The 26,770-nt window shown below is 47.4% G+C and overlaps 1 long non-coding RNA gene across 1 annotated transcript; it reads left to right on the top strand.

Annotated features, from left to right (window-relative positions):
* The first annotated feature begins 14,095 nt into the window (after window positions 1-14,095).
* On the top strand, window positions 14,096-18,957 carry LOC146854907 (uncharacterized). Its single transcript, XR_014980763.1, has 3 exons — window positions 14,096-14,958; window positions 16,078-17,196; window positions 17,570-18,957. It is a non-coding gene; the product is annotated as an uncharacterized LOC146854907 (long non-coding RNA).
* The last annotated feature ends 7,813 nt before the right edge of the window (window positions 18,958-26,770 follow it).

The following is a 26,770-nucleotide window of genomic DNA, read 5'->3' as shown; positions in this document are numbered from 1 at the left end:
TAAAGCGGCGATAATAGGCTTGATAATATGCCCTTGAGAGTTCCAATAGAAGCCCATGTTTTAGTGCCCCTTAGTTTGTGGACATTCACAAACTCCTCTTTGACCTTTTCCCACCCTGGAAATAGTGTGAGCTTTGCTCCAGCAAAGGCCTGGAGAAAAACCCTCGCAGAGTAGGAAGGTAAACAGAACGCACCCTAACTTTGTAGGGTGTAGGAGAAGGGGTTTCACTACAGTGAAAACATTTTATCCCTGTGGAGAAAAACACAAAACAAAAATGTGTCCATGCATAATGACGCTGCCTTTCTCCAATGCATAATTTGTACCATGCGCATCAATCTGTATTGAGGAAGTAGCTATATTTAAATAAATTCTCATGACCTACATTTTAGTATCTTTGCAAAGCTGAAACTGAAGTAGATTTCCAGACATCCTACTGTTGAGTTATACGAGTTGATACAATTGGTTACTCAGCACTCATGCACAGGTATACCTTTACAGGAGCACATGTATGATTCCCTTTATGAAGTGAGGACTGTATGTTTATCTGTATCATCCCTAACTGCTAACCGGAGAATATTATACAAGGCTTTTTAAGCATGTGTTAACACAGATCTGGTCATTATTATTTTTCTCCTGTCCTACACTGTAATTCCTTTAGCTTTTTGCGTACATACTAAACCTTTGTGGGTTTAACATGAAGAGGAAGATAGTGAAACTGATTGTTGTGTGATTCCCCATTCTTTCCATTGGTGCTCACCATGCACTTATGGCTTAACCCCTTCGATGCTCATGACGGAACGGTTCCGTCATGAGCATCGGTTGGGCTGTGCTCATGACGGAACCGTTCCGTCATGAGGACAGCCCCCGGGGGAAGCGCTGGCGCTCCCCCCCTTGTCCCTCGATCTTGGCCCCCTTTACGGGGGTGGCAGCGGAAGAGCTTCCGCTGCCACCCCCGACCCCCCCCGAGCCCCCCCACGCTTTCTGATGACGTCAGCGCGCACAGCGCGCGCCGGCGTCATCAGGAAGCGTTGGACGCGCTGGAATCCATTTCTTCCAGCGCGTCCGAGGGGAGCAGAGGTAGGTGTTTGGCGTCTGGTGGGGGCCGCGGCGGTGAAATCTCTAGTATTGAGGCATCGGGGGAGAGGAAAGAGTATTTCCTCTCCCCCGATCTCTCAATACAGGGCATTCCTGCTCCACGATCGCGCACAGCGTCGCGATCGTGGAGTAGGGATGCCCCACTAGACACCAGGGATTTTGTATTTGGAGTTTGGGAAGCGACCCCTTAGGCAAGGGTCGCTTCCTTGGGCACGATTATTTGGCAAAGTCTTTTCTGCCCCCCCTGGGGGCAGATCGGCCCGCTTTCTGCGCGTTTCTGCCCCCAGGGGGGGCAGAAAAGCCCACTAGTCACCAGGGATGCGGTTTTTACTATGTAGGAAGCGACCCCTTGGGCAAGGGTCGCTTCCTTGGGGGCAAATTTTGTGGAAGTCTTTTCTGCCCCCCCTGGGGGCAGATCGGTCCGCTTTCTGCGCGTTTCTGCCCCCGGGGGGGGGCAGAAAAGCCCACTAGACACCAGGGATATTGTTTATGCTATGTAGGAAGCGACCCCTTAGGCAAGGGTCGCTTCCTTTGGGGGCCAAATAATTTGAAGACTTTTCTGCCCCCCCTGGGGGCAGATCGGTCTTCTTTCTCCCCGTTTCTCCCCCTAGGGGGGGCAGAAAAGCCCCCTAGACACCAGGGATGTCTATTTCGTTATGTAGGAAGCGACCCCTTGGGCAAGGGTCGCTTCCTAGGGTGGTAAAGTGATTAGGAGACTTTTCTGCCCCCCCTGGGGGCAGATCGGTCGTCTTTCTGCCCGTTTCTGCCCCCAGGGGGGGCAGAAAAGCCCACTAGACACCAGGGATGTCTTTTTCTTTATGTAGGAAGCGACCCCTTGGGCAAGGGTCGCTTCCTTTGCGGCCTAATTTTTTAGAATACTTTTCTGCCCCCCCTGGGGGCAGATTGGTCGTCTTTCTGTCCGTTTCTGCTCTTTGGGGGGGGGGCAGAAAAGCCCACTAGACACCAGGGATATAAATATTATTGTAGGAAGCGACCCCTTGGGCAAGGGTCGCTTCCTTGGGCCCCTAAATGTTTTGAAGACTTTTCTGCCCCCTCTGTGGGCAGATCGGTTTTATTTTTTTGCCGTTTCTGCTCCCATTGGAGGCAGAAAAGCCCACTAGACACCAGGGAATTAGTTCAATTAGAAATAGAAGTGACCCCTCGCTTCCAGGGTGCAATTTGTTATATGTATTTGGGTCACCTGCCCCGGGACTGAATAGCCTTTTTTTTCCTGCTGTTTTCTGCCTGACCTGGCACACAAACCGATTGACCATTTGGGTAGTGACATGGCATGTTATAATGTTTATTGTTATATGTTTTGTGATTTCCAATTGTAATGTTTTTTTTGTTTACTTTTTTGTTCTAGGTGAAGGCTTTTCTTCTGTTCACGGTGACATTTTGGTTCTGGTGGTTTTGCTGTTTGTGTAGTTTGGTAAGAGACTGTTTTTTTGTACAATGCAAATGTGTTTGATTTCTCTGCCTGTTTTTTTTTGCAAATGGTGTAATAATAGCAGTATGTTTGGTTTTTGAGTTTCAAAAACTTTTTGCATTGGTGCATGATGTGTATTTTGTTGTCTTGTGAGTAATTTGTTTTTTTTTCTTCTTTCTAGTTTGATATCGTTGGTCTTTGCTGTGTCACTGCAGAGTTTGTTTCTGGTGAGTGTAGCTGTCTCTTTTGATTTTGGATTGTATAGTTTTTGAGTACATTGATCTTATTGATATAAGGTACACATTTCTTTACTTACTTGGTTTGCACATTGTTGGTTGTTGTTGACTTGTTTGTGCAGTCTTCCATCTTAGTAGGTATAATGGCTAGCCGCAGGATGACTGCTCAGCAGGTTGTTGGTTTGCTGTTTGAGTCTTCCTCTGATATTGGGTCAGAGACTGACTCTGCTTCTGAGGGAGAGGGGGCAGGGGACGATTCTGGCAGTGAGTTTTCTCTCCGTATGGGGTCATCGGATGATGAAGATACTCTTAGCGCGGATGAAGTGCCTGTGTTAGAGGAGGAGACTGATGTACCGATAGTGCGGCAAGAGGCATCTGGGCTGCAGCCTGCGGCTGCAAGGCTTCCCGTTGGTGTAGTGCGGCAAGAGACATCTGGGCTGCAGGCTGGGACTGCAAGGCTTCCCGTTGGTGTAGTGCGGCAAGAGGCATCTGGGCTGCAGGCTGGGGCTGCAAGCCTTTCCGTTGGTGTAGTGCGGCAAGAGACATCTGGGCTGCAGGCTGGGGCTGCAAGTCTTCCCGTTGAAAGTGATGACCTCTGGGTTGCCCCTGGCATGGTGCAGCCGGAATTTCCTGAGTTTACTGGTGTTCCAGGGTCTAGAGTGAATACCGAGAACTTTTTGCCTGTAAATTTTTTTCAGTTGTTTATGGACGATGTGTTTTTGGCAGAGATTGTTGAGCAGACTAATTTGTATGCCGAACAGTTTTTGAGGGACAACAGTGCCAGTCTTAAGCCACACTCTAGAGCTACCCGGTGGACTCCCACAAATGTTGAAGAGATGAAGAAGTTCTTGGGTTTAACTTTTTTGATGGGCTTGCTAAGGAAGCCATCATTGGCTTCATATTGGTCTAGCAGTCCCTTGATGGCAACGTCTATTTTTCCGGCAGTCATGAGTCGTGACAGGTATTTGCTTCTGCTTCGGATGATGCACTTTGTAGATAATGGTTTAGCGTTGCCACGAGATCACCCTGATTGTGACCGTCTTTTTAAGATTAGGCCTGTCCTTGATCACTTTGTTGATCGATTTTCTGAGATTTATGCCCCTGGTAGAGAAATTGCAGTGGATGAGTCTTTGGTGTTGTTCAAGGGCCGCTTGGTTTTTAGGCAATACATTCCTAGTAAGAGGGCACGCTATGGAATAAAGCTGTATATGCTGTGTGACAGTAGGACTGGATATGTCTCTAATTTCAGGGTGTACACCGGTAAGGAATCTAGGTTTAACCTCCCTGGTTGTCCGTCCACTTTTGGAGTGACTGAGAAAATTGTTTGGGAACTTGGAAGAGGATTTTTTAACAAAGGCCACCATTTATATGTAGATAACTTCTACACTGGTGTACGGTTGTTCAGGGAATTGGCCAAAGTGGACACTTTTGCTTGTGGCACAGTCCGCTGTAACCGTAAAGGTTTTCCGAAAGAACTTGTTTGTCAAAAGCTTGTGCGGGGACAGTGCAGTGCGTTGCGTTGCCAGGAGCTTCTTGCTGTGAAGTTTACAGACAGGAGAGATGTCTACATGCTGACTTCCATCCATGATGAAAGCACTGCACCTGTGACTGTTTGGGGTCAGGTCGCTGAAGCGCGCAAACCTGTATGTGTTTTAGACTATAATAGGTACATGGGTGGTGTTGACAGAGTAGATCAGAGGTTGGAACCTTACACTGCTCTTCGTAAGGCTTACATTTGGTACAAGAAGTTGGCTATCCATCTTTTCCACTTGGCAATGTTTAATGCTTTTGTTGTGTTCCAGGATTCTTGCCCTGAGTCAAAGATGACTTTTGTTAAGTTTCAGGAGTCTGTAATAGGCAGCCTTGTTGTAGTGGAACAGGCAAGTGTTCCTAGAGTTGGACTGGTGGAGGATGTTGCTAGATTGAAAGAACGCCACTTTCCAGATCACATTCCTCCCACACCCGCAAAAGATTTTCCCAGTAGGAGATGTAGAGTCTGTTGGCGAAGAGGTTTGCGGAAGGAGAGTCGTATGTACTGCCCCGATTGTCCCTCTCATCCTGCACTGTGTCTCTCTGCTTGTTTTAGAGCGTACCACACGCGAAAAATTTTTTGGGAGGATTCTTGAGTGGTAAAGTGAACTGGCTGGTCTGTATTCTTTGGATAATTTGATTCTGTTTCAATGTTGGTGTTAGTGCAATGTATTTAGTTGCTGATTTTCTGTTAGAAGATTTGTATCTATTTGCAATTTGTTTGTGTTTTTATTTTTTTCTAAAAAAATCCAAAATGTGATGGCGGTGTGTGTAGGCTTGCGCTTGGCTGTTGGTGTGTGTGGACTGGCACTTGGTTGGTGGTGTGCGTGGAATGGTGCTTGGCTGACGGTGTGCGTGGACTGGCGGTGTGCATGGACTGGCGGTGTGCGTGGACTGGTGCGTGGCTGGTGGTGTGCGTGGAATGGTGCTTGGCTGGCGGTGTGCGTGGCTGGTGGTGTGCGTGGAATGGTGCTTGGCTGGCGGTGTGCGTGGAATGGTGCTTGGCTGGTGGTGTGCGTGGAATGGTGCTTGGCTGGCGCTGTGCGTGGACTGGTACTTGGCTGGCAGTGTGTGTGGACTGGTGGTGTGTGCGGACTGGTGTTTGGCTGGTGGTGTCCGTGGACTGGAGCTTGGCTGGTGGTGTCCGTGGACTGGAGCTTGTCTGGTGGTGTGTGTGGACTGGAGCTTGGCTGGCGGTGTGCGTGGAATGGTGCTTGTCTGGTGGTGTCCGTGGACTGGAGCTTGGCTGGCGGTGTAGGTGGATTGGCGATTGGCTGCCGGTGTGCCTGGACTGGCGATTGGATGGCGGTGTGCCTGGACTGGCGCTTGGCTAGCGGTGTGCGTGGACTGGCGTTTGGCTAGCGGTGTGTGTCGACCGGTGCTTGGCTGGCTGTGTGTGAGTAGTGACTTTCTGCTGGTCACTACACACACTGCTAGCTGAGTGCCACTCCACGCAATCCTTCTGCCTGTGTAGTTGCTGTGTCTGGATTGTGGGCGTGTGAAAGTGATGGGCCCTTGAATGGCGCTGTGTGCCGGTGTGAGTTTTGTTATGTGATGGGCCCGCGGCTGGCGGTGTGAATGGTTTTGTATGTCTCACACGTATGAAAGGTGTATGAATGGCCTGTAAAGAGGTTGGTGCCTTGTCGTGGCTTTACAGCTCACGAGCTGTGAGTCAATGGTTCAGTTTCTTGCCCTTTCAATTATTACCAGTGCATTTCATTTTTTGTGAAATCACTTGGTAATACAATTTTATCTACTGAACCATCACTCACCCTCGTGCCAAATCCAACCAGTATGTGCGTGTGCTTGCGGGTTAGATGACTGTGCAGTATTATTTGTTTTTTTGAAGCAGGGTGTACCTTGTCCCTTTTTGGTGATTTTTGTACTGTGTTGCTTTTGTACCTGGTGGTGCGAATGGTCTTGTTTGTATCACGTATGAAAGGTGTGTGAATGGCCTGTAAAGCGGTTGGTGCCTTGACGTGGCTTTACAGCTCACGAGCTGCAAGTCATTGGTTTGGTTTTTTGTGAATTTAATTATTGACAGTGCATTTCATATTTGTGAAATCTCTTGTTAATAAAATTTAATACACTGAACCATGACTTGCCCTCGTGCCAAATCCAACCAGTATGTGTGTGTGTTTGAGGAATAGATGGTTGTGCAGGAATCTTTTTTTTTTGTTTCTCTGCCAAGGTACACTTTCCATGTAAGAATAACCCACCAACTGTAGATATTGTCGAAAACCTTTGGGAGTTCATGGTGATGTCTCTCTAGTGATTTGAAAAATATTTTTTATCCCCATTGTCCTGTAAACCTCAAATTGTCTGCCACATTTTCTTTGCAGTATTATTCCTAAATTCTCACGCTGTAGTAACAATAGGTAATCTGGTTATGCAAGGGGGGTTACTTTTGTTTTTTGCCCAGGGCTCGGCGGCCATCTAGGGAAACCTACCAAACCCAGGCATTTTTGAAAACTAGACACCCGGCGGCTTCCAGGGAGGTATGGCTTGCGTGGATCCCCCAATGTTTCATTACCCAGAATCCCCTGCAAACCTCAATTTTTGCCCAAAAAATCACTTTTTTCACACATTTTGGGGTGGGAAAGTAGTGGCATCACCGGGCTCACACAAATTTACCACCACCCAGCGTTCCCCCAGGTCTCCCGGTAAAAATGGTGCCTCACTTGTGTGGGAGGCCCAAGTACCCGCGGCAGGCAAGGGCCCCAAAGGTAGTGAGGCCACCTCAAGATGGCCTATCGCCAAACCACCTGGTTTTGCAAGGGGGGTCACTTTGGTTTTTGGCCCGGTGCGCGGCGGCCATCTAGGGAAACCTACCAAACCCAGGCATTTTTGAAAACTAGACACCCGGCGGCTTCCAGGGAGGTATGGCTTGCGTGGATCCCCCAACGTTTCCTTACCCAGAATCCCCTGCAAACCTCAATTTTTGCTCAAAAAATCACTTTTTTCACACATTTTGGGGTGGGAAAGTAGTGGCATCACCGGGCTCACACAAATTTACCACCACCCAGCGTTCCCCCAGGTCTCCCGGTAAAAATGGTGCCTCACTTGTGTGGGAGGCCCAAGTACCCGCGGCAGGCAAGGGCCCCAAAGGTAGTGAGGCCACCTCAAGATGGCCTATCGCCAAACCACCTGGTTTTGCAAGGGGGGTCACTTTGGTTTTTGGCCCGGTGCGCGGCGGCCATCTAGGGAAACCTACCAAACCCAGGCATTTTTGAAAACTAGACACCCGGCGGCTTCCAGGGAGGTATGGCTTGCGTGGATCCCCCAACGTTTCCTTACCCAGAATCCCCTGCAAACCTCAATTTTTGCTCAAAAAATCACTTTTTTCACACATTTTGGGGTGGGAAAGTAGTGGCATCACCGGGCTCACACAAATTTACCACCACCCAGCGTTCCCCCAGGTCTCCCGGTAAAAATGGTGCCTCACTTGTGTGGGAGGCCCAAGTACCCGCGGCAGGCAAGGGCCCCAAAGGTAGTGAGGCCACCTCAAGATGGCCTATCGCCAAACCACCTGGTTTTGCAAGGGGGGTCACTTTGGTTTTTGGCCCGGTGCGCGGCGGCCATCTAGGGAAACCTACCAAACCCAGGCATTTTTGAAAACTAGACACCCGGCGGCTTCCAGGGAGGTATGGCTTGCGTGGATCCCCCAACGTTTCCTTACCCAGAATCCCCTGCAAACCTCAATTTTTGCTCAAAAAATCACTTTTTTCACACATTTTGGGGTGGGAAAGTAGTGGCATCACCGGGCTCACACAAATTTACCACCACCCAGCGTTCCCCCAGGTCTCCCGGTAAAAATGGTGCCTCACTTGTGTGGGAGGCCCAAGTACCCGCGGCAGGCAAGGGCCCCAAAGGTAGTGAGGCCACCTCAAGATGGCCTATCGCCAAACCACCTGGTTTTGCAAGGGGGGTCACTTTGGTTTTTGGCCCGGTGCGCGGCGGCCATCTAGGGAAACCTACCAAACCCAGGCATTTTTGAAAACTAGACACCCGGCGGCTTCCAGGGAGGTATGGCTTGCGTGGATCCCCCAACGTTTCCTTACCCAGAATCCCCTGCAAACCTCAATTTTTGCTCAAAAAATCACTTTTTTCACACATTTTGGGGTGGGAAAGTAGTGGCATCACCGGGCTCACACAAATTTACCACCACCCAGCGTTCCCCCAGGTCTCCCGGTAAAAATGGTGCCTCACTTGTGTGGGAGGCCCAAGTACCCGCGGCAGGCAAGGGCCCCAAACGTAGTGAGGCCACCTCAAGATGGCCTATCGCCAAACCACCTGGTTTTGCAAGGGGGGTCACTTTGGTTTTTGGCCCGGTGCGCGGCGGCCATCTAGGGAAACCTACCAAACCCAGGCATTTTTGAAAACTAGACACCCGGCGGCTTCCAGGGAGGTATGGCTTGCGTGGATCCCCCAACGTTTCCTTACCCAGAATCCCCTGCAAACCTCAATTTTTGCCCAAAAAATCACTTTTTTCACACATTTTGGGGTGGGAAAGTAGTGGCATCACTGGGCTCACACAAATTTACCACCACCCAGCGTTCCCCCAGGTCTCCCGGTAAAAATGGTGCCTCACTTGTGTGGGAGGCCCAAGTACCCGCGGCAGGCAAGGGCCCCAAACGTAGTGAGGCGACCTCAAGATGGCCTATCGCCAAACCACCTGGTTTTGCAAGGGGGGTCACTTTGGTTTTTGGCCCGGTGCGCGGCGGCCATCTAGGGAAACCTACCAAACCCAGGCATTTTTGAAAACTAGACACCCGGCGGCTTCCAGGGAGGTATGGCTTGCGTGGATCCCCCAACGTTTCCTTACCCAGAATCCCCTGCAAACCTCAATTTTTGCTCAAAAAATCACTTTTTTCACACATTTTGGGGTGGGAAAGTAGTGGCATCACCGGGCTCACACAAATTTACCACCACCCAGCGTTCCCCCAGGTCTCCCGGTAAAAATGGTGCCTCACTTGTGTGGGAGGCCCAAGTACCCGCGGCAGGCAAGGGCCCCAAACGTAGTGAGGCGACCTCAAGATGGCCTATCGCCAAACCACCTGGTTTTGCAAGGGGGGTCACTTTGGTTTTTGGCCCGGTGCGCGGCGGCCATCTAGGGAAACCTACCAAACCCAGGCATTTTTGAAAACTAGACACCCGGCGGCTTCCAGGGAGGTATGGCTTGCGTGGATCCCCCAACGTTTCCTTACCCAGAATCCCCTGCAAACCTCAATTTTTGCTCAAAAAATCACTTTTTTCACACATTTTGGGGTGGGAAAGTAGTGGCATCACCGGGCTCACACAAATTTACCTCCACCCAGCGTTCCCCCAGGTCTCCCGGTAAAAATGGTGCCTCACTTGTGTGGGAGGCCCAAGTACCCGCGGCAGGCAAGGGCCCCAAAGGTAGTGAGGCCACCTCAAGATGGCCTATCGCCAAACCACCTGGTTTTGCAAGGGGGGTCACTTTGGTTTTTGGCCCGGTGCGCGGCGGCCATCTAGGGAAACCTACCAAACCCAGGCATTTTTGAAAACTAGACACCCGGCGGCTTCCAGGGAGGTATGGCTTGCGTGGATCCCCCAACGTTTCCTTACCCAGAATCCCCTGCAAACCTCAATTTTTGCTCAAAAAATCACTTTTTTCACACATTTTGGGGTGGGAAAGTAGTGGCATCACCGGGCTCACACAAATTTACCACCACCCAGCGTTCCCCCAGGTCTCCCGGTAAAAATGGTGCCTCACTTGTGTGGGAGGCCCAAGTACCCGCGGCAGGCAAGGGCCCCAAACGTAGTGAGGCAACATCAACATTGCCTATCCCAAATGTCGCCTCACTACGTTTGTTGTCCTTGCCTGCCGCGGGTACTTAGACCTCCCACACAAGTGAGGCACCATTTTTACCGGGAGACCTGGGGGAACGCTGGGTGGTGGTAAATTTGTGTGAGCCCGGTGATGCCACTACTTTCCCACCCCAAAATGTGTGAAAAAAGTGATTTTTTGAGCAAAAATTGAGGTTTGCAGGGGATTCTGGGTAAGGAAACGTTGGGGGATCCACGCAAGCCATACCTCCCTGGAAGCCGCCGGGTGTCTAGTTTTCAAAAATGCCTGGGTTTGGTAGGTTTCCCTAGATGGCCGCCGCGCACCGGGCCAAAAACCAAAGTGACCCCCCTTGCAAAACCAGGTGGTTTGGCGATAGGCCATCTTGAGGTGGCCTCACTACCTTTGGGGCCCTTGCCTGCCGCGGGTACTTGGGCCTCCCACACAAGTGAGGCACCATTTTTACCGGGAGACCTGGGGGAACGCTGGGTGGTGGTAAATTTGTGTGAGCCCGGTGATGCCACTACTTTCCCACCCCAAAATGTGTGAAAAAAGTGATTTTTTGAGCAAAAATTGAGGTTTGCAGGGGATTCTGGGTAAGGAAACGTTGGGGGATCCACGCAAGCCATACCTCCCTGGAAGCCGCCGGGTGTCTAGTTTTCAAAAATGCCTGGGTTTGGTAGGTTTCCCTAGATGGCCGCCGCGCACCGGGCCAAAAACCAAAGTGACCCCCCTTGCAAAACCAGGTGGTTTGGCGATAGGCCATCTTGAGGTGGCCTCACTACCTTTGGGGCCCTTGCCTGCCGCGGGTACTTGGGCCTCCCACACAAGTGAGGCACCATTTTTACCGGGAGACCTGGGGGAACGCTGGGTGGTGGTAAATTTGTGTGAGCCCGGTGATGCCACTACTTTCCCACCCCAAAATGTGTGAAAAAAGTGATTTTTTGAGCAAAAATTGAGGTTTGCAGGGGATTCTGGGTAAGGAAACGTTGGGGGATCCACGCAAGCCATACCTCCCTGGAAGCCGCCGGGTGTCTAGTTTTAAAAAATGCCTGGGTTTGGTAGGTTTCCCTAGATGGCCGCCGCGCACCGGGCCAAAAACCAAAGTGACCCCCCTTGCAAAACCAGGTGGTTTGGCGATAGGCCATCTTGAGGTGGCCTCACTACCTTTGGGGCCCTTGCCTGCCGCGGGTACTTGGGCCTCCCACACAAGTGAGGCACCATTTTTACCGGGAGACCTGGGGGAACGCTGGGTGGTGGTAAATTTGTGTGAGCCCGGTGATGCCACTACTTTCCCACCCCAAAATGTGTGAAAAAAGTGATTTTTTGGGCAAAAATTGAGGTTTGCAGGGGATTCTGGGTAAGGAAACGTTGGGGGATCCACGCAAGCCATACCTCCCTGGAAGCCGCCGGGTGTCTAGTTTTCAAAAATGCCTGGGTTTGGTAGGTTTCCCTAGATGGCCGCCGCGCACCGGGCCAAAAACCAAAGTGACCCCCCTTGCAAAACCAGGTGGTTTGGCGATAGGCCATCTTGAGGTCGCCTCACTACCTTTGGGGCCCTTGCCTGCCGCGGGTACTTGGGCCTCCCACACAAGTGAGGCACCATTTTTACCGGGAGACCTGGGGGAACGCTGGGTGGTGGTAAATTTGTGTGAGCCCGGTGATGCCACTACTTTCCCACCCCAAAATGTGTGAAAAAAGTGATTTTTTGAGCAAAAATTGAGGTTTGCAGGGGATTCTGGGTAAGGAAACGTTGGGGGATCCACGCAAGCCATACCTCCCTGGAAGCCGCCGGGTGTCTAGTTTTCAAAAATGCCTGGGTTTGGTAGGTTTCCCTAGATGGCCGCCGCGCACCGGGCCAAAAACCAAAGTGACCCCCCTTGCAAAACCAGGTGGTTTGGCGATAGGCCATCTTGAGGTGGCCTCACTACCTTTGGGGCCCTTGCCTGCCGCGGGTACTTGGGCCTCCCACACAAGTGAGGCACCATTTTTACCGGGAGACCTGGGGGAACGCTGGGTGGTGGTAAATTTGTGTGAGCCCGGTGATGCCACTACTTTCCCACCCCAAAATGTGTGAAAAAAGTGATTTTTTGAGCAAAAATTGAGGTTTGCAGGGGATTCTGGGTAAGGAAACGTTGGGGGATCCACGCAAGCCATACCTCCCTGGAAGCCGCCGGGTGTCTAGTTTTCAAAAATGCCTGGGTTTGGTAGGTTTCCCTAGATGGCCGCCGCGCACCGGGCCAAAAACCAAAGTGACCCCCCTTGCAAAACCAGGTGGTTTGGCGATAGGCCATCTTGAGGTGGCCTCACTACCTTTGGGGCCCTTGCCTGCCGCGGGTACTTGGGCCTCCCACACAAGTGAGGCACCATTTTTACCGGGAGACCTGGGGGAACGCTGGGTGGTGGTAAATTTGTGTGAGCCCGGTGATGCCACTACTTTCCCACCCCAAAATGTGTGAAAAAAGTGATTTTTTGAGCAAAAATTGAGGTTTGCAGGGGATTCTGGGTAAGGAAACGTTGGGGGATCCACGCAAGCCATACCTCCCTGGAAGCCGCCGGGTGTCTAGTTTTCAAAAATGCCTGGGTTTGGTAGGTTTCCCTAGATGGCCGCCGCGCACCGGGCCAAAAACCAAAGTGACCCCCCTTGCAAAACCAGGTGGTTTGGCGATAGGCCATCTTGAGGTGGCCTCACTACCTTTGGGGCCCTTGCCTGCCGCGGGTACTTGGGCCTCCCACACAAGTGAGGCACCATTTTTACCGGGAGACCTGGGGGAACGCTGGGTGGTGGTAAATTTGTGTGAGCCCCGTGATGCCACTACTTTCCCACCCCAAAATGTGTGAAAAAAGTGATTTTTTGAGCAAAAATTGAGGTTTGCAGGGGATTCTGGGTAAGGAAACGTTGGGGGATCCACGCAAGCCATACCTCCCTGGAAGCCGCCGGGTGTCTAGTTTTCAAAAATGCCTGGGTTTGGTAGGTTTCCCTAGATGGCCGCCGTGCACCGGGCCAAAAACCAAAGTGACCCCCCTTGCAAAACCAGGTGGTTTGGCGATAGGCCATCTTGAGGTGGCCTCACTACCTTTGGGGCCCTTGCCTGCCGCGGGTACTTGGGCCTCCCACACAAGTGAGGCACCATTTTTACCGGGAGACCTGGGGGAACGCTGGGTGGTGGTAAATTTGTGTGAGCCCGGTGATGCCACTACTTTCCCACCCCAAAATGTGTGAAAAAAGTGATTTTTTGGGCAAAAATTGAGGTTTGCAGGGGATTCTGGGTAAGGAAACGTTGGGGGATCCACGCAAGCCATACCTCCCTGGAAGCCGCCGGGTGTCTAGTTTTCAGAAATGTATAGGTTTGCTAGGTTTCCCTAGGTGCCGGCAGGGCTAGGGTACAAAATCTACAGCTAGTCACTTTGCCAAAAAAAGGGTCATTTTTCACTCCAAAACCACGTTGCGTTTTGCGCCGTTTCCTGTCGCGGGCACTAGGCCAACCCGCACAAGTGAGGTACCATTTTTCTCGTAGGACTTTGGGGAACGCGGGGTGGGTGGAAATTTGTGGATCCACGCAGATTCCAGAACTTTCCATCACAGAAATGTGGGGAAAATGTGTTTTTTTTGTCAATTTTTTACGTTTGCAAGGGATTCTGGGTAACAGACCATGGTGGGAGGCAGTCAAGTCACCCCATCCTGGATTCCCCTGGGTGTCTAGTTTTCAGAAATGTATAGGTTTGCTAGGTTTCCCTAGGTGCCGGCAGGGCTAGGGTACAACATCTGCAGCTAGTCACTTTGCCAAAAAAAGGGTCATTTTTCACTCCAAAACCACGTTGCGTTTTGCGCCGTTTCCTGTCGCGGCCACTAGGCCAACCCGCACAAGTGAGGTACCATTTTTCTCGTAGGACTTTGGGGAACGCGGGGTGGGTGGAAATTTGTGGATCCACGCAGATTCCAGAACTTTCCATCACAGAAATGTGGGGAAAATGTGTTTTTTTTGTCAATTTTTTACGTTTGCAAGGGATTCTGGGTAACAGACCATGGTGGGAGGCAGTCAAGTCACCCCATCCTGGATTCCCCTGGGTGTCTAGTTTTCAGAAATGTATAGGTTTGCTAGGTTTCCCTAGGTGCCGGCAGGGCTAGGGTACAAAATGTACAGCTAGTCACTTTGCCAAAAAAAGGGTCATTTTTCACTCCAAAACCACGTTGCGTTTTGCGCCGTTTCCTGTCGCGGGCACTAGGCCAACCCGCACAAGTGAGGTACCATTTTTCTCGTAGGACTTTGGGGAACGCGGGGTGGGTGGAAATTTGTGGATCCACGCAGATTCCAGAACTTTCCATCACAGAAATGTGGGGAAAATGTGTTTTTTTTGTCAATTTTTTACGTTTGCAAGGGATTCTGGGTAACAGACCATGGTGGGAGGCAGTCAAGTCACCCCATCCTGGATTCCCCTGGGTGTCTAGTTTTCAGAAATGTATAGGTTTGCTAGGTTTCCCTAGGTGCCGGCAGGGCTAGGGTACAAAATGTACAGCTAGTCACTTTGCCAAAAAAAGGGTCATTTTTCACTCCAAAACCACGTTGCGTTTTGCGCCGTTTCCTGTCGCGGGCACTAGGCCAACCCGCACAAGTGAGGTACCATTTTTCTCGTAGGACTTTGGGGAACGCGGGGTGGGTGGAAATTTGTGGATCCACGCAGATTCCAGAACTTTCCATCACAGAAATGTGGGGAAAATGTGTTTTTTTTGTCAATTTTTTACGTTTGCAAGGGATTCTGGGTAACAGACCATGGTGGGAGGCAGTCAAGTCACCCCATCCTGGATTCCCCTGGGTGTCTAGTTTTCAGAAATGTATAGGTTTGCTAGGTTTCCCTAGGTGCCGGCAGGGCTAGGGTACAAAATCTACAGCTAGTCACTTTGCCAAAAAAAGGGTCATTTTTCACTCCAAAACCACGTTGCGTTTTGCGCCGTTTCCTGTCGCGGGCACTAGGCCGACCCGCACAAGTGAGGTACCATTTTTCTCGTAGGACTTTGGGGAACGCGGGGTGGGTGGAAATTTGTGGATCCACGCAGATTCCAGAACTTTCCATCACAGAAATGTGGGGAAAATGTGGTTTTTTTTTCAATTTTTTACGTTTGCAAGGGATTCTGGGTAACAGACCATGGTGGGAGGCAGTCAAGTCACCCCATCCTGGATTCCCCTGGGTGTCTAGTTTTCAAAAATGTATAGGTTTGCTAGGTTTCCCTAGGTGCCGGCAGGGCTAGGGTACAAAATCTACAGCTAGTCACTTTGCCAAAAAAAGGGTCATTTTTCACTCCAAAACCACGTTGCGTTTTGCGCCGTTTCCTGTCGCGGGCACTAGGCCGACCCGCACAAGTGAGGTACCATTTTTCTCGTAGGACTTTGGGGAACGCGGGGTGGGTGGAAATTTGTGGATCCACGCAGATTCCAGAACTTTCCATCACAGAAATGTGGGGAAAATGTGTTTTTTTTGTCAATTTTTTACGTTTGCAAGGGATTCTGGGTAACAGACCATGGTGGGAGGCAGTCAAGTCACCCCATCCTGGATTCCCCTGGGTGTCTAGTTTTCAGAAATGTATAGGTTTGCTAGGTTTCCCTAGGTGCCGGCAGGGCTAGGGTACAAAATCTGCAGCTAGTCACTTTGCCAAAAAAAGGGTCATTTTTCACTCCAAAACCACGTTGCGTTTTGCGCCGTTTCCTGTCGCGGCCACTAGGCCAACCCGCACAAGTGAGGTACCATTTTTCTCGTAGGACTTTGGGGAACGCGGGGTGGGTGGAAATTTGTGGATCCACGCAGATTCCAGAACTTTCCATCACAGAAATGTGGGGAAAATGTGTTTTTTTTGTCAATTTTTTACGTTTGCAAGGGATTCTGGGTAACAGACCATGGTGGGAGGCAGTCAAGTCACCCCATCCTGGATTCCCCTGGGTGTCTAGTTTTCAGAAATGTATAGGTTTGCTAGGTTTCCCTAGGTGCCGGCAGGGCTAGGGTACAAAATGTACAGCTAGTCACTTTGCCAAAAAAAGGGTCATTTTTCACTCCAAAACCACGTTGCGTTTTGCGCCGTTTCCTGTCGCGGGCACTAGGCCAACCCGCACAAGTGAGGTACCATTTTTCTCGTAGGACTTTGGGGAACGCGGGGTGGGTGGAAATTTGTGGATCCACGCAGATTCCAGAACTTTCCATCACAGAAATGTGGGGAAAATGTGTTTTTTTTGTCAATTTTTTACGTTTGCAAGGGATTCTGGGTAACAGACCATGGTGGGAGGCAGTCAAGTCACCCCATCCTGGATTCCCCTGGGTGTCTAGTTTTCAGAAATGTATAGGTTTGCTAGGTTTCCCTAGGTGCCGGCAGGGCTAGGGTACAAAATCTACAGCTAGTCACTTTGCCAAAAAAAGGGTCATTTTTCACTCCAAAACCACGTTGCGTTTTGCGCCGTTTCCTGTCGCGGGCACTAGGCCGACCCGCACAAGTGAGGTACCATTTTTCTCGTAGGACTTTGGGGAACGCGGGGTGGGTGGAAATTTGTGGATCCACGCAGATTCCAGAACTTTCCATCACAGAAATGTGGGGAAAATGTGGTTTTTTTTTCAATTTTTTACGTTTGCAAGGGATTCTGGGTAACAGACCATGGTGGGAGGCAGTCAAGTCACCCCATCCTGGATTCCCCTGGGTGTCTAGTTTTCAAAAATGTATAGGTTTGCTAGGTTTCCCTAGGTGCCGGCAGGGCTAGGGTACAAAATCTACAGCTAGTCACTTTGCCAAAAAAAGGGTCATTTTTCACTCCAAAACCACGTTGCGTTTTGCGCCGTTTCCTGTCGCGGGCACTAGGCCGACCCGCACAAGTGAGGTACCATTTTTCTCGTAGGACTTTGGGGAACGCGGGGTGGGTGGAAATTTGTGGATCCACGCAAATTCCAGAACTTTCCATCACAGAAATGTGGGGAAAATGTGGTTTTTTTTTCAATTTTTTACGTTTGCAAGGGATTCTGGGTAACAGACCATGGTGGGAGGCAGTCAAGTCACCCCATCCTGGATTCCCCTGGGTGTCTAGTTTTCAGAAATGTATAGGTTTGCTAGGTTTCCCTAGGTGCCGGCAGGGCTAGGGTACAAAATCTACAGCTAGTCACTTTGCCAAAAAAAGGGTCATTTTTCACTCCAAAACCACGTTGCGTTTTGCGCCGTTTCCTGTCGCGGGCACTAGGCCGACCCGCACAAGTGAGGTACCATTTTTCTCGTAGGACTTTGGGGAACGCGGGGTGGGTGGAAATTTGTGGATCCACGCAGATTCCAGAACTTTCCATCACAGAAATGTGGGGAAAATGTGGTTTTTTTTTAAATTTTTTACGTTTGCAAGGGATTCTGGGTAACAGACCATGGTGGGAGGCAGTCAAGTCACCCCATCCTGGATTCCCCTGGGTGTCTAGTTTTCAGAAATGTATAGGTTTGCTAGGTTTCCCTAGGTGCCGGCAGGGCTAAGGTACAAAATCTACAGCTAGTCACTTTGCCAAAAAAAGGGTCATTTTTCACTCCAAAACCACGTTGCGTTTTGCGCCGTTTCCTGTCGCGGGCACTAGGCCGACCCGCACAAGTGAGGTACCATTTTTCTCGTAGGACTTTGGGGAACGCGGGGTGGGTGGAAATTTGTGGATCCACGCAGATTCCAGAACTTTCCATCACAGAAATGTGGGGAAAATGTGGTTTTTTTTTCAATTTTTTACGTTTGCAAGGGATTCTGGGTAACAGACCATGGTGGGAGGCAGTCAAGTCACCCCATCCTGGATTCCCCTGGGTGTCTAGTTTTCAAAAATGTATAGGTTTGCTAGGTTTCCCTAGGTGCCGGCAGGGCTAGGGTTCAAAAACTACAGCTAGACTCTTTGCAAAAAAAGTGTAAATTTTCAGTGTGAAAATGTGGTGTGTTCACCTTAGGTTTTGAGCCACTTCCTGTCGTGGGCACTATGCCTACCCACACAAGTGAGGTACCATTTTTCTCGGGAGACTTAGGGTAGTTCAAATTTGTAAAGCAACTGTTATTACCTGTTGATTTTTGATGCATTTCTCCCTTCCAAATGAAAGACATTGTGTAAAAAAAAAGTCATTTTGAAAAATGACCAATAATTGTCATGCAAATATGAGTATTCCCAATTTCGAAAATGTGCAAATATGCACTGTTTCTGAACTCTGTAATTTGTTCCCATTTCAGAAATACATAGGTGACTTTCATACCGATTTTTCCAAGTATACATTTTCCCACAATAATTGCTATATACCCGGACCAAAAAAAAAAAACATTACAAAATGCTGCTCATTTTTCTACTCTGGGTTCGTTGGGCTCTTGATGAACCTACAAGTCCTATATGTCCACACAACCAGGAAGGTCTACCGGATGTAACGGTACATTGCTTTCAAAGAGATGTCATAATTCGAAGAAGTTACAGGTAAAAACGTTGACTCAAGAGGCTGCTTTTTTCAACAAATTTTTAATTTCTCCTATATTTGCCTGTAAATTTCTATAAAGAAACCTTGATGGATCTACGCAAATGACCCCTTGCTGAATTCAGAATTTTGTCTACTTTTCAAAAATGTATAGCTTTCCAGGATCCAGTATTGTTTTGTTACCCTTTTCTACCGTTAACTGGAAGGAGGTTGAAAGCACAAAAAATAGCAAAAATAGGGTATGTCCCAGAAAAATGCCAAAACTGTGTAAAAAATGTTGGTTTTCTAACAAAAGTCTGTCATTCCCTAAAAGCTGGAGAAATTGTGATTTCAGCCCCACAAACCCTTTTTTGATACCATTTGCAGAGAAAAACCCAGAAGCTTTCATTTGCAGCCCGTTTTTCACATTTTTCACAAAAAAAAAAAAAAATTGCTGTATTTTGACTAATTTCTGTGACCCCTCTAGGAGAATCCACAAACCCTGGGTACCTTTAGAATCCCCAAGATGTTGGAAGAAAAGGACGCAAATTTGGCGTGGATACCTAATGTGGTCAAAAAGTTACAGGGGCCTAAGCGCGCACTACCTCAAATAGCCCAAAAAGGGCTTAGCACAGGAGGGGAAAAGGCCTAGCAGCGAAGGGGTTAAGGATCCTGATCTTTCATCACGAATGCTGACTGCCATTGCTATATTATCATGATACTATCCAAGTGTATTGCTGATGTTTTATCCAATATGATAGTGTGTTTTCAGGTCATATAAACAAATAATGCATAGAGTTTTAGTTTTAGCTCAAGTGATTTCCTATTTGGATATTCAAATGTAGGATTGTAAGAATTCCAACATAATTCTTTACACAAGGTTTCCCTAATCACCAGGACAGCTTCTCACAAAAGGTCTGTGAAAGAGTATAGTCCCTAGTCTAGAAGGCAAGGCAGCCTGCCAGTACCAAACAGGCATGCAATAACGTACTGCACCTCTACATCGATCCTTTCCAGGTAAGGTTAGGAGGAGTAAGTCACGAGACATCTGCCTGATTTACCTGCTCCAAGTAGTAAGTTGGCGTACCTTCACTGCCTGGGGGCTATTGGAAATATACCTAATGTGAGAAGGACTGGCCTGGTACACAACATGTCCAACGATACCATAGCAACTAAGAGCATCCTTTGCCAACTTTATGGTGGACCCAATTTATTGCTGCTTACCAATGCGATAATACTGGTGTCTAGAATTGACTCAAGCATACAACGTGAGAGAGAAGCTTTTTGGTGGAAATAAAAACTTTGGCTCCAGTTACACATGCTATGCCGGTATGGCAGAAGTGCAATCACTTGTTCTTCCTGGTGTTTAATCCTCTCAATTTTAGCTCTGCTTTTAGTACTCACATAACTAATATTTCCCACAAGTTAGGAGGTTTTCCTTGCACCTGGGAGACATTTGAAGGGTTATCTGTATAGGAGTACCATGGTTTTCATCATAGTCTCAGATAGAAGGACAAATAGCAAGAATGATGTTAGTGGACCAACCTTTAATTGGGCTGCTGTGAGGAAATGCGGTGTATCATATGGTGTAGTTTTGCAACCTCACAGTGTAGTACACTTACCAACCCCTTTTGGACCCTTAGCTTTCATTTTTTAAACCTTCATCTCAACCCTGGGTAGCTGTGGCTCGGCATAGCAAGGCTTACACAAAAGAACAAGTACACCACATTTAAATGGCACCTAAACGATCGCAGAAGACACCAGGTTATAAAATAGACATGTATTTTAATACATTTTTAAACACCACGGTGAAAAAGATCCACTAGAGGGTTCCGGAGATATAGAATTTACAAGCTATAGTAAATCGTATTATTCCACTCAACCGAGAAAAGGCATTGGCAAATTCAATTAATTTGTCACTTAGAAACCTTTTCACCAAAAAGTTTGGGCTATTTAGAATGCGGTAAATTAGAGTCACTTTAGATGACAAACTCAAGTAGGGAGCCAGTCAGTGGGACCAGCAAAGTCCCACGAAACAGTTACCTAAGCAGGTGAAGCAGTCCTGAGTCAGTTCCAGGCGTTTTATCAATTGCAGGGCTTTCCTATGGAAGTAGTCCTGATGCAAGGGAGGAAGGATGCTAAAGGTGCACAAGGATGCTGTGGATGCGATGCAGTCGATGGGGGTCTTGCTGTGACTACTTCTCAATCTACGAAGGGGGTGAGGTGATCCTGGTCACATGGTTGACGTCCCTCGAAGTCCTCTCAGTGCTGGCAGAATCCTAGTCGCCACAGGACTATTGGTCGCCCAGTATTGTGGTTACAGGTCAATCCTTCCTGGGTCAATAACTTGTCCTCTAGGGGCCCCAGCTGCAGTCTGACTACACTCCTGGGCTCAGCAAACTTGAGTGCAACTTTGTGCATCCACAGTATGCACAACTTGGTCCCTAAAATACATAGGACCCAATTCAGAAGGCTACTTGCACACATTTCTAAAACATTGGTATAAGAATGACATCATTACAGTACAAACTCAACTTTCTGTTTGGAAAAATATACATTTAATGTGGAAATGGATTTACTCACCATCATAGTTTTATTTTATATGAAAATAATTCAGCTCACAGGTCTCTCTTGCTGGATTTCATTATGGGGTCAGTTACAAAAGGTGGCGAACCCCTACAAACCTGCATGTTTGTGGGTATTCACAAGCCTGTTGTAAGTAGTTTCACACTCTTTAAATGGTCAAATATTTATGCATGTCAAGGACAGTAGCAAACCATTTGTATGGTGGAAAAGAAGACGGAGCTCTCTTGGACTTTGTAGTAGAGCCAAGGAGAAAGAAAACTTAGCAAATGTGCCTATGCATAGCATTTAACTATTCAGGAATGTAGTTTGCTAGACTTCCAAATGCATACATTCTATTGCATGTGAGTATACCTGAATAATTTTCAACAAAAACGAAGAGGGCTTCCTTCAATTCTGTATTCTAACTGGGACTGTGTGCTGCTCTGCTTCTGTAGTATCACCACTCTTTTATTCTTGAACCAGTACAAGAATAGTTGCGATTTAGGAGCGCTTCTGCACCTGGTGGACACTCGGGTGATATAAAGGTAATTCATAGGAAAATTATACCTCAGTTTCCTCCAGAGACCCTGAACCTATATATGTATTGGCTTTAAGTTCTGAATACCACATGGGACATGTGAACATGCTTCAAAGTGGGCAGGGGAAGCTCCCCAGCTATGGCGGAGGAGTGTTGCCCCACTGTTGAAATGCAGCAGTCAGATAAAAAATAGTTTTATTGTCATTTTATTTTTACTTCCAATGCACCGAGTCGAGGGCGGGGCGGGAAAAGGTAGCAGTGTCACACAGCAGGAGGAGTGGTAGGCACTAAAAGTGCGCATGTCAGTTTGGCCGGCTGTCCACGGATGACCAAACAGACATGCACGCAGGCAGTTCCTTGGAGATATCCTAATGCCCAGGGGCACAGGATTTCATGCTGGGAGAAGCGGCAGGATTGGGTGTGGTCTGGCAGCCTGTGCCCATGGGAATTGTAGTGCGGTGCCCAGCAGAAAAGGTATGTTTATATTTTTATTTTTTCCCAACCCCCCCCCCCACCAGCTGCCACCCCCGAAAGTAGGTGCTCTCTGGTGCTATAAGAAGATCTCATTTCATGTAACGGGACATGCCTCAAGGATCTGTGTGCTAGTTACACAGAGGTACCTCAAATCTGGGTGAGACACATGTGACTTTTGGTTTTAAATACAAGCATGGGGTTGGTGGTTGGAGTTGTTTGTTGGTTCTGATCACATTCAGTGGCTTTAGGACTGCAGAGAAGTATGGTCCGGAGCGCTAGAGTAAGAGGGTCAGTCAGCAGTAGAGCTAAAAAGTATTGTCTTCATTTTATGTCAAAGGAGAAGAAATAGAATGTCTCAGAAAAATACGTTTTTAATATATCCCTAATGATGAGTAGGCAATGGTTCTAATGTGATGGAGGAAGAGGAACAATTGTAATGAACTGCCATTGTCTGGAGGAAATGAGTTTGTGCCTTTTGAAGTGTCAGCTCTGAGGTTGTGTTGATCATGGAAACTCAAGTCTGGTTGACCATTGGTTAGTGTGCATATGAGGGTGGAATGTATGTTATGGATTATGTTTAATGCAGGGATGACATATGAAAGCTGATGGGGACCCAGTGGCATTAGTCTAGTGTGGTGAGGATGGAGATGAAGTTCCTGATGTCTGCCTTGAGTCTGGCTACTATATTCTGGACTGCTTGGTCAACACACAAGGCAACATTTATGGTTGATTGTGAGAATATCACCTACAGAAATAGCATAAATATTGTGTTGTGACTGTTGTGTACAAACATGAATTCCATTGAATATAGAGTTTCGATTATAAACTCAAATGGGGTGAAATTTAAGATACAATATTTATGTCAGACAGCATTCTGGCAACAATATTCTAGAACAATAACATTCCAGATATTTAAAAAAACATTTAAAAAATCTTTAAAAAACTGCAATATAATTTATACAGATATACATAAAAGCCTAAGTCATCTCTTTAAGGCACTTTGTTAACTTAATACACAGAATGAAAATATCGTTAATGTGCACAATGCTTCAGTTTAATATGGAGGACTTCAAATACTGAGATCTTCTCATTAAAGTAACAATGACAAATATAGCATTTAACGGTTGCCAAGTGACAGATTTAATGCAAATCTTCATATTCTATATTCTATATGCAGTCCAGGGAATCATTTCACACACGTCCTGTTCCATTGTGTAACTGTCATAAAAATATACAACATTAATCAAAAACAGATAAAATGTAATGCTTTAGAGAGTCAAGAGCAATTATCAACTGTTTTATTTTATACAGGCGAGGTTACGCAGCTTCAGGCGAAAGTGTACCAGGCAACAATAAGTGGTAGAGAAATCCTTTCTAGTAGGCATTAAATATAATTTCATGCCTCAAAGAGACTTAATTATTAATTCAGATTCTCCATAAAATACAATAAGTATTTTTTGACACACATTTGAAATTTTCCCAGGCCAGGGTTAACAGCATGTCAAATAGAATGAATTGAGTAGCTTCTAAGACAGAACATATATGTATACATTTTCAACTGGGCTCGTCATTATGGCCGCGCTCCGCCCATGCACGATTGTTTCCCCGCCTGTGCGGGAGAATCAATTAGTGGGCGAAGTCGTGACGAGCCCAGCTCGTCATGAGCACAGCTCCACTGTGCCTCATGACGAGCTGGGCTCATCACAAGCACCGCGGCGCCCCCCCCGTGCAAAGGGGTTAAGTAGTTTCGATCAAACACTTTGATTAAATCGGGCAAAATGGGAAACGGTCACCGGTGAGTTGGAGGATATTGATTGGGAGGCCGCCCTCATGCATCCACGTGAAGTGGCAATTAAATTAAGGTTACGTCTCATCCAATACAAAATACTACACCGCACATATTTTGATAGAGCCAAATTGCATACAATCGCAAGAGCCGGGAGCCCGGAGTGTCTTTGATGTCACACTGAGCCTGGGACATTTATACATACCCTTTGGGAGTGCACTGAGATACAGGCCTATTGGGGATCGATTGTGGGGGAGCTCAATCGTATATTGAAAGTCCAAATAGAACTGGAGCCACGGTTTCTCCTTTTGGGAATTCCAACAGAGGTAGACATCCCAAGGCGCAAACTTGTTTTAGCTAACTTGGGGTTGGTAGTAGCCAAATGGGATCTAGCTAAATACTGGGGGGCTTCACAAATACCTACTATTAACAAATGGAGGGCAAGTCTCGACTTGTACATCGTTGCGGTACCGGTGATATACAAGGCCCGGGCTGTCCTAAAAAGTTCTGGAAAATTTGGGCCCCATGGATTAAATATTATGGTCTGGAGGTGGAGGGAGATGAGGCGGGTGGGACTCCGTCGTCCGAAGGACCCGGGGCAGAGCATTAACCGATGTTCTGTTTGTTCCAAGTATGTGTATCCATGTGAACTGTACTACTGCCTCTGACTTTTCTTTGCGTACAGTCCGTTCGCACATATGTCTAGATTCGACCGAGATAGTCACTATCTTATGCTTACCCTAAATGGCCATTGTGGAATGCTATGCAAGGTGTATTGTGTGTTCATGCTTTGTTTTATGTTTTGTTTTATTTGGAAAACGCAATAAAAATAATTTTTAACAAAAGATTAAAGTATAGGGGTTGTCTATATTTTTGACTGAATGAGATACAGATGTTATGAAGCTGGGGAAACCATTAATCTTTCATGGAATTTCTTTGACCAAGCCCATTCACATACATATGCAATAGTAACACATTTCATCCTTAGGGCTTTTGGTGAGTTATTCATCCTGACTACTAATATCAGTATTTGGATATTGCAGACAAATAGCGAGTTGTAAATATCATCATACAGAAATATAGGAAAAATATATTGTGATACAAAAATATTGTGATGCAGAAATACCTTTGTCAAGAATATCGTTTTTCCAGGAAACTAAGATTGTAGCCGTGGGCAGTAAACTCTGCTCCGCCAGTGGAGTTCGCAGAGATTTGCAACACTGCGCTTCAGCGTAGAGCGCGGAGTTTGCAAAAACTCCACCAACCGCCACGTGGCTGAGTTTAGGGCCCACCCATACATTTCTTCTTGTGCTCTATGTCAGTGACACAGCTTTGGTAGCACTTCTGACTGGCGTGTTGATAAGGGATCTTGTTGGGGTTTAGAATGGACCGCACGTTAGCAGACACACAGTGGACAGAAGCGCTCACATCTAACGTAGGGAAGCAGTGGTGTACATCGCTGAAGGTCAGAAACCAACAACCGGGGCAGAGATAGCCTCGTTTGGCAGCTCTTGATCATAAGGAGCCGGACAAAAGCTTAATTCTATGTGTGAGCAATGTATTTAATAGGGAGGCTCGATTGATCACCTGTCGAGTTACATTGAAAGATCTGCTTGAATCTTCGAAAGTCTATCTTCACCCAGCTCATTATGGTGCTCACCGTAACCTAGTTCTCTCCTTCCAGCAGAGCCACTCACTTTTCTATTTCCCTGTGAGACACCGGCATATCCCTGTAGGCAACTAAGCAACTTCATAGGCCCCACATACACACATTTAGTTTCACCATTAGATTTACTCCTTACCTTCCCGTGTAGATATTGTTTTCCGCTTTGCATGTGAGAACTTGGACGGGTCCTTTAGGTAAGCATTTGAGGGCCATCTGCCTAGGATCTGACCTCGCCCCCACCCCGTATGATTGTTGATTTTAACATATTTGCTCCTGCAAATCAGTATTCATAGTTTATTATTCAATTTCTATTTCAAGACCATTGGAGCGTCCACGCTTCCCCCCCAAAAGAAAAATCTATTTCCAGAGGAAAACTCAAAGAGAGTGTTTCCCTCTGCTTTCCCCTCCATCCAAATTAATGTAGACATCCCATTAAACTTCTGCTCCAGAAACAAACTTTTTTTTGGTACAAGGTGCACATCATTGAGCAGCAGGGTTGGATATTTTCCCCATAAATGAGTTGCGGTGTCCAGGAGATAGAGGGACTTGTCTAGTATTTGAACATTTGAAGGGGTTTGAATGTGAATTTCAAGGGAACTGTATGGAGACACTGCCTTGTAGACAAAAGAAGGGGAGAGGATTTTTGACTACTAGATTTTAAGCGTGATGTGATGAGAAGTTTGTGTCATTGCCAAGTCTACTCAACACATCTTAAGGGGAGTGATAAATGGCACAATCATGACTTTATTGCATTCAGGGAATTGCCCAGACAAGTAGTGTTTATGTAGCTGTTTGATTCTTTTTTGACATGGTAGTCTCCCTTTGAAGGAGGTGAGTAGTACTACTGACTATTACTTTCCAGTCTATTCCATATGGTACTACAGTTGCATAATCCCTAAGACAATGGTATGCGGTATCGGCGATTATATATTAGGGTATGTTACTTTGTCTCAAACTTGGCTAGCTTGACCTTCTGGCTGTTTAGTAGGGGTGGGCGGATCTACGTGGAATCTCGTGGAGTTTTTAATGTAACTCAGCAGATTTACGCAGAGTAAAACTCTGCAAGTTCGGTCCTCCCCTGTATTATTGTTGCTAAGAATATCGTTGTTGGTAATATCATTTTCAATAAAATAGTTGTAATGAATATCGTTTTAAAATTATTTAAATGTGTTTTAGTTCATATATTAATTTTATGTGTTACTATTTTTTGTATAATTGTT

This window comes from Triturus cristatus, chromosome 4_1, assembly GCF_964204655.1.
Source record: "Triturus cristatus chromosome 4_1, aTriCri1.1, whole genome shotgun sequence".
NCBI classification, from domain to species: Eukaryota; Metazoa; Chordata; class Amphibia; order Caudata; family Salamandridae; genus Triturus; species Triturus cristatus.
This window is presented reverse-complemented; position numbering and strand designations above follow the sequence as displayed.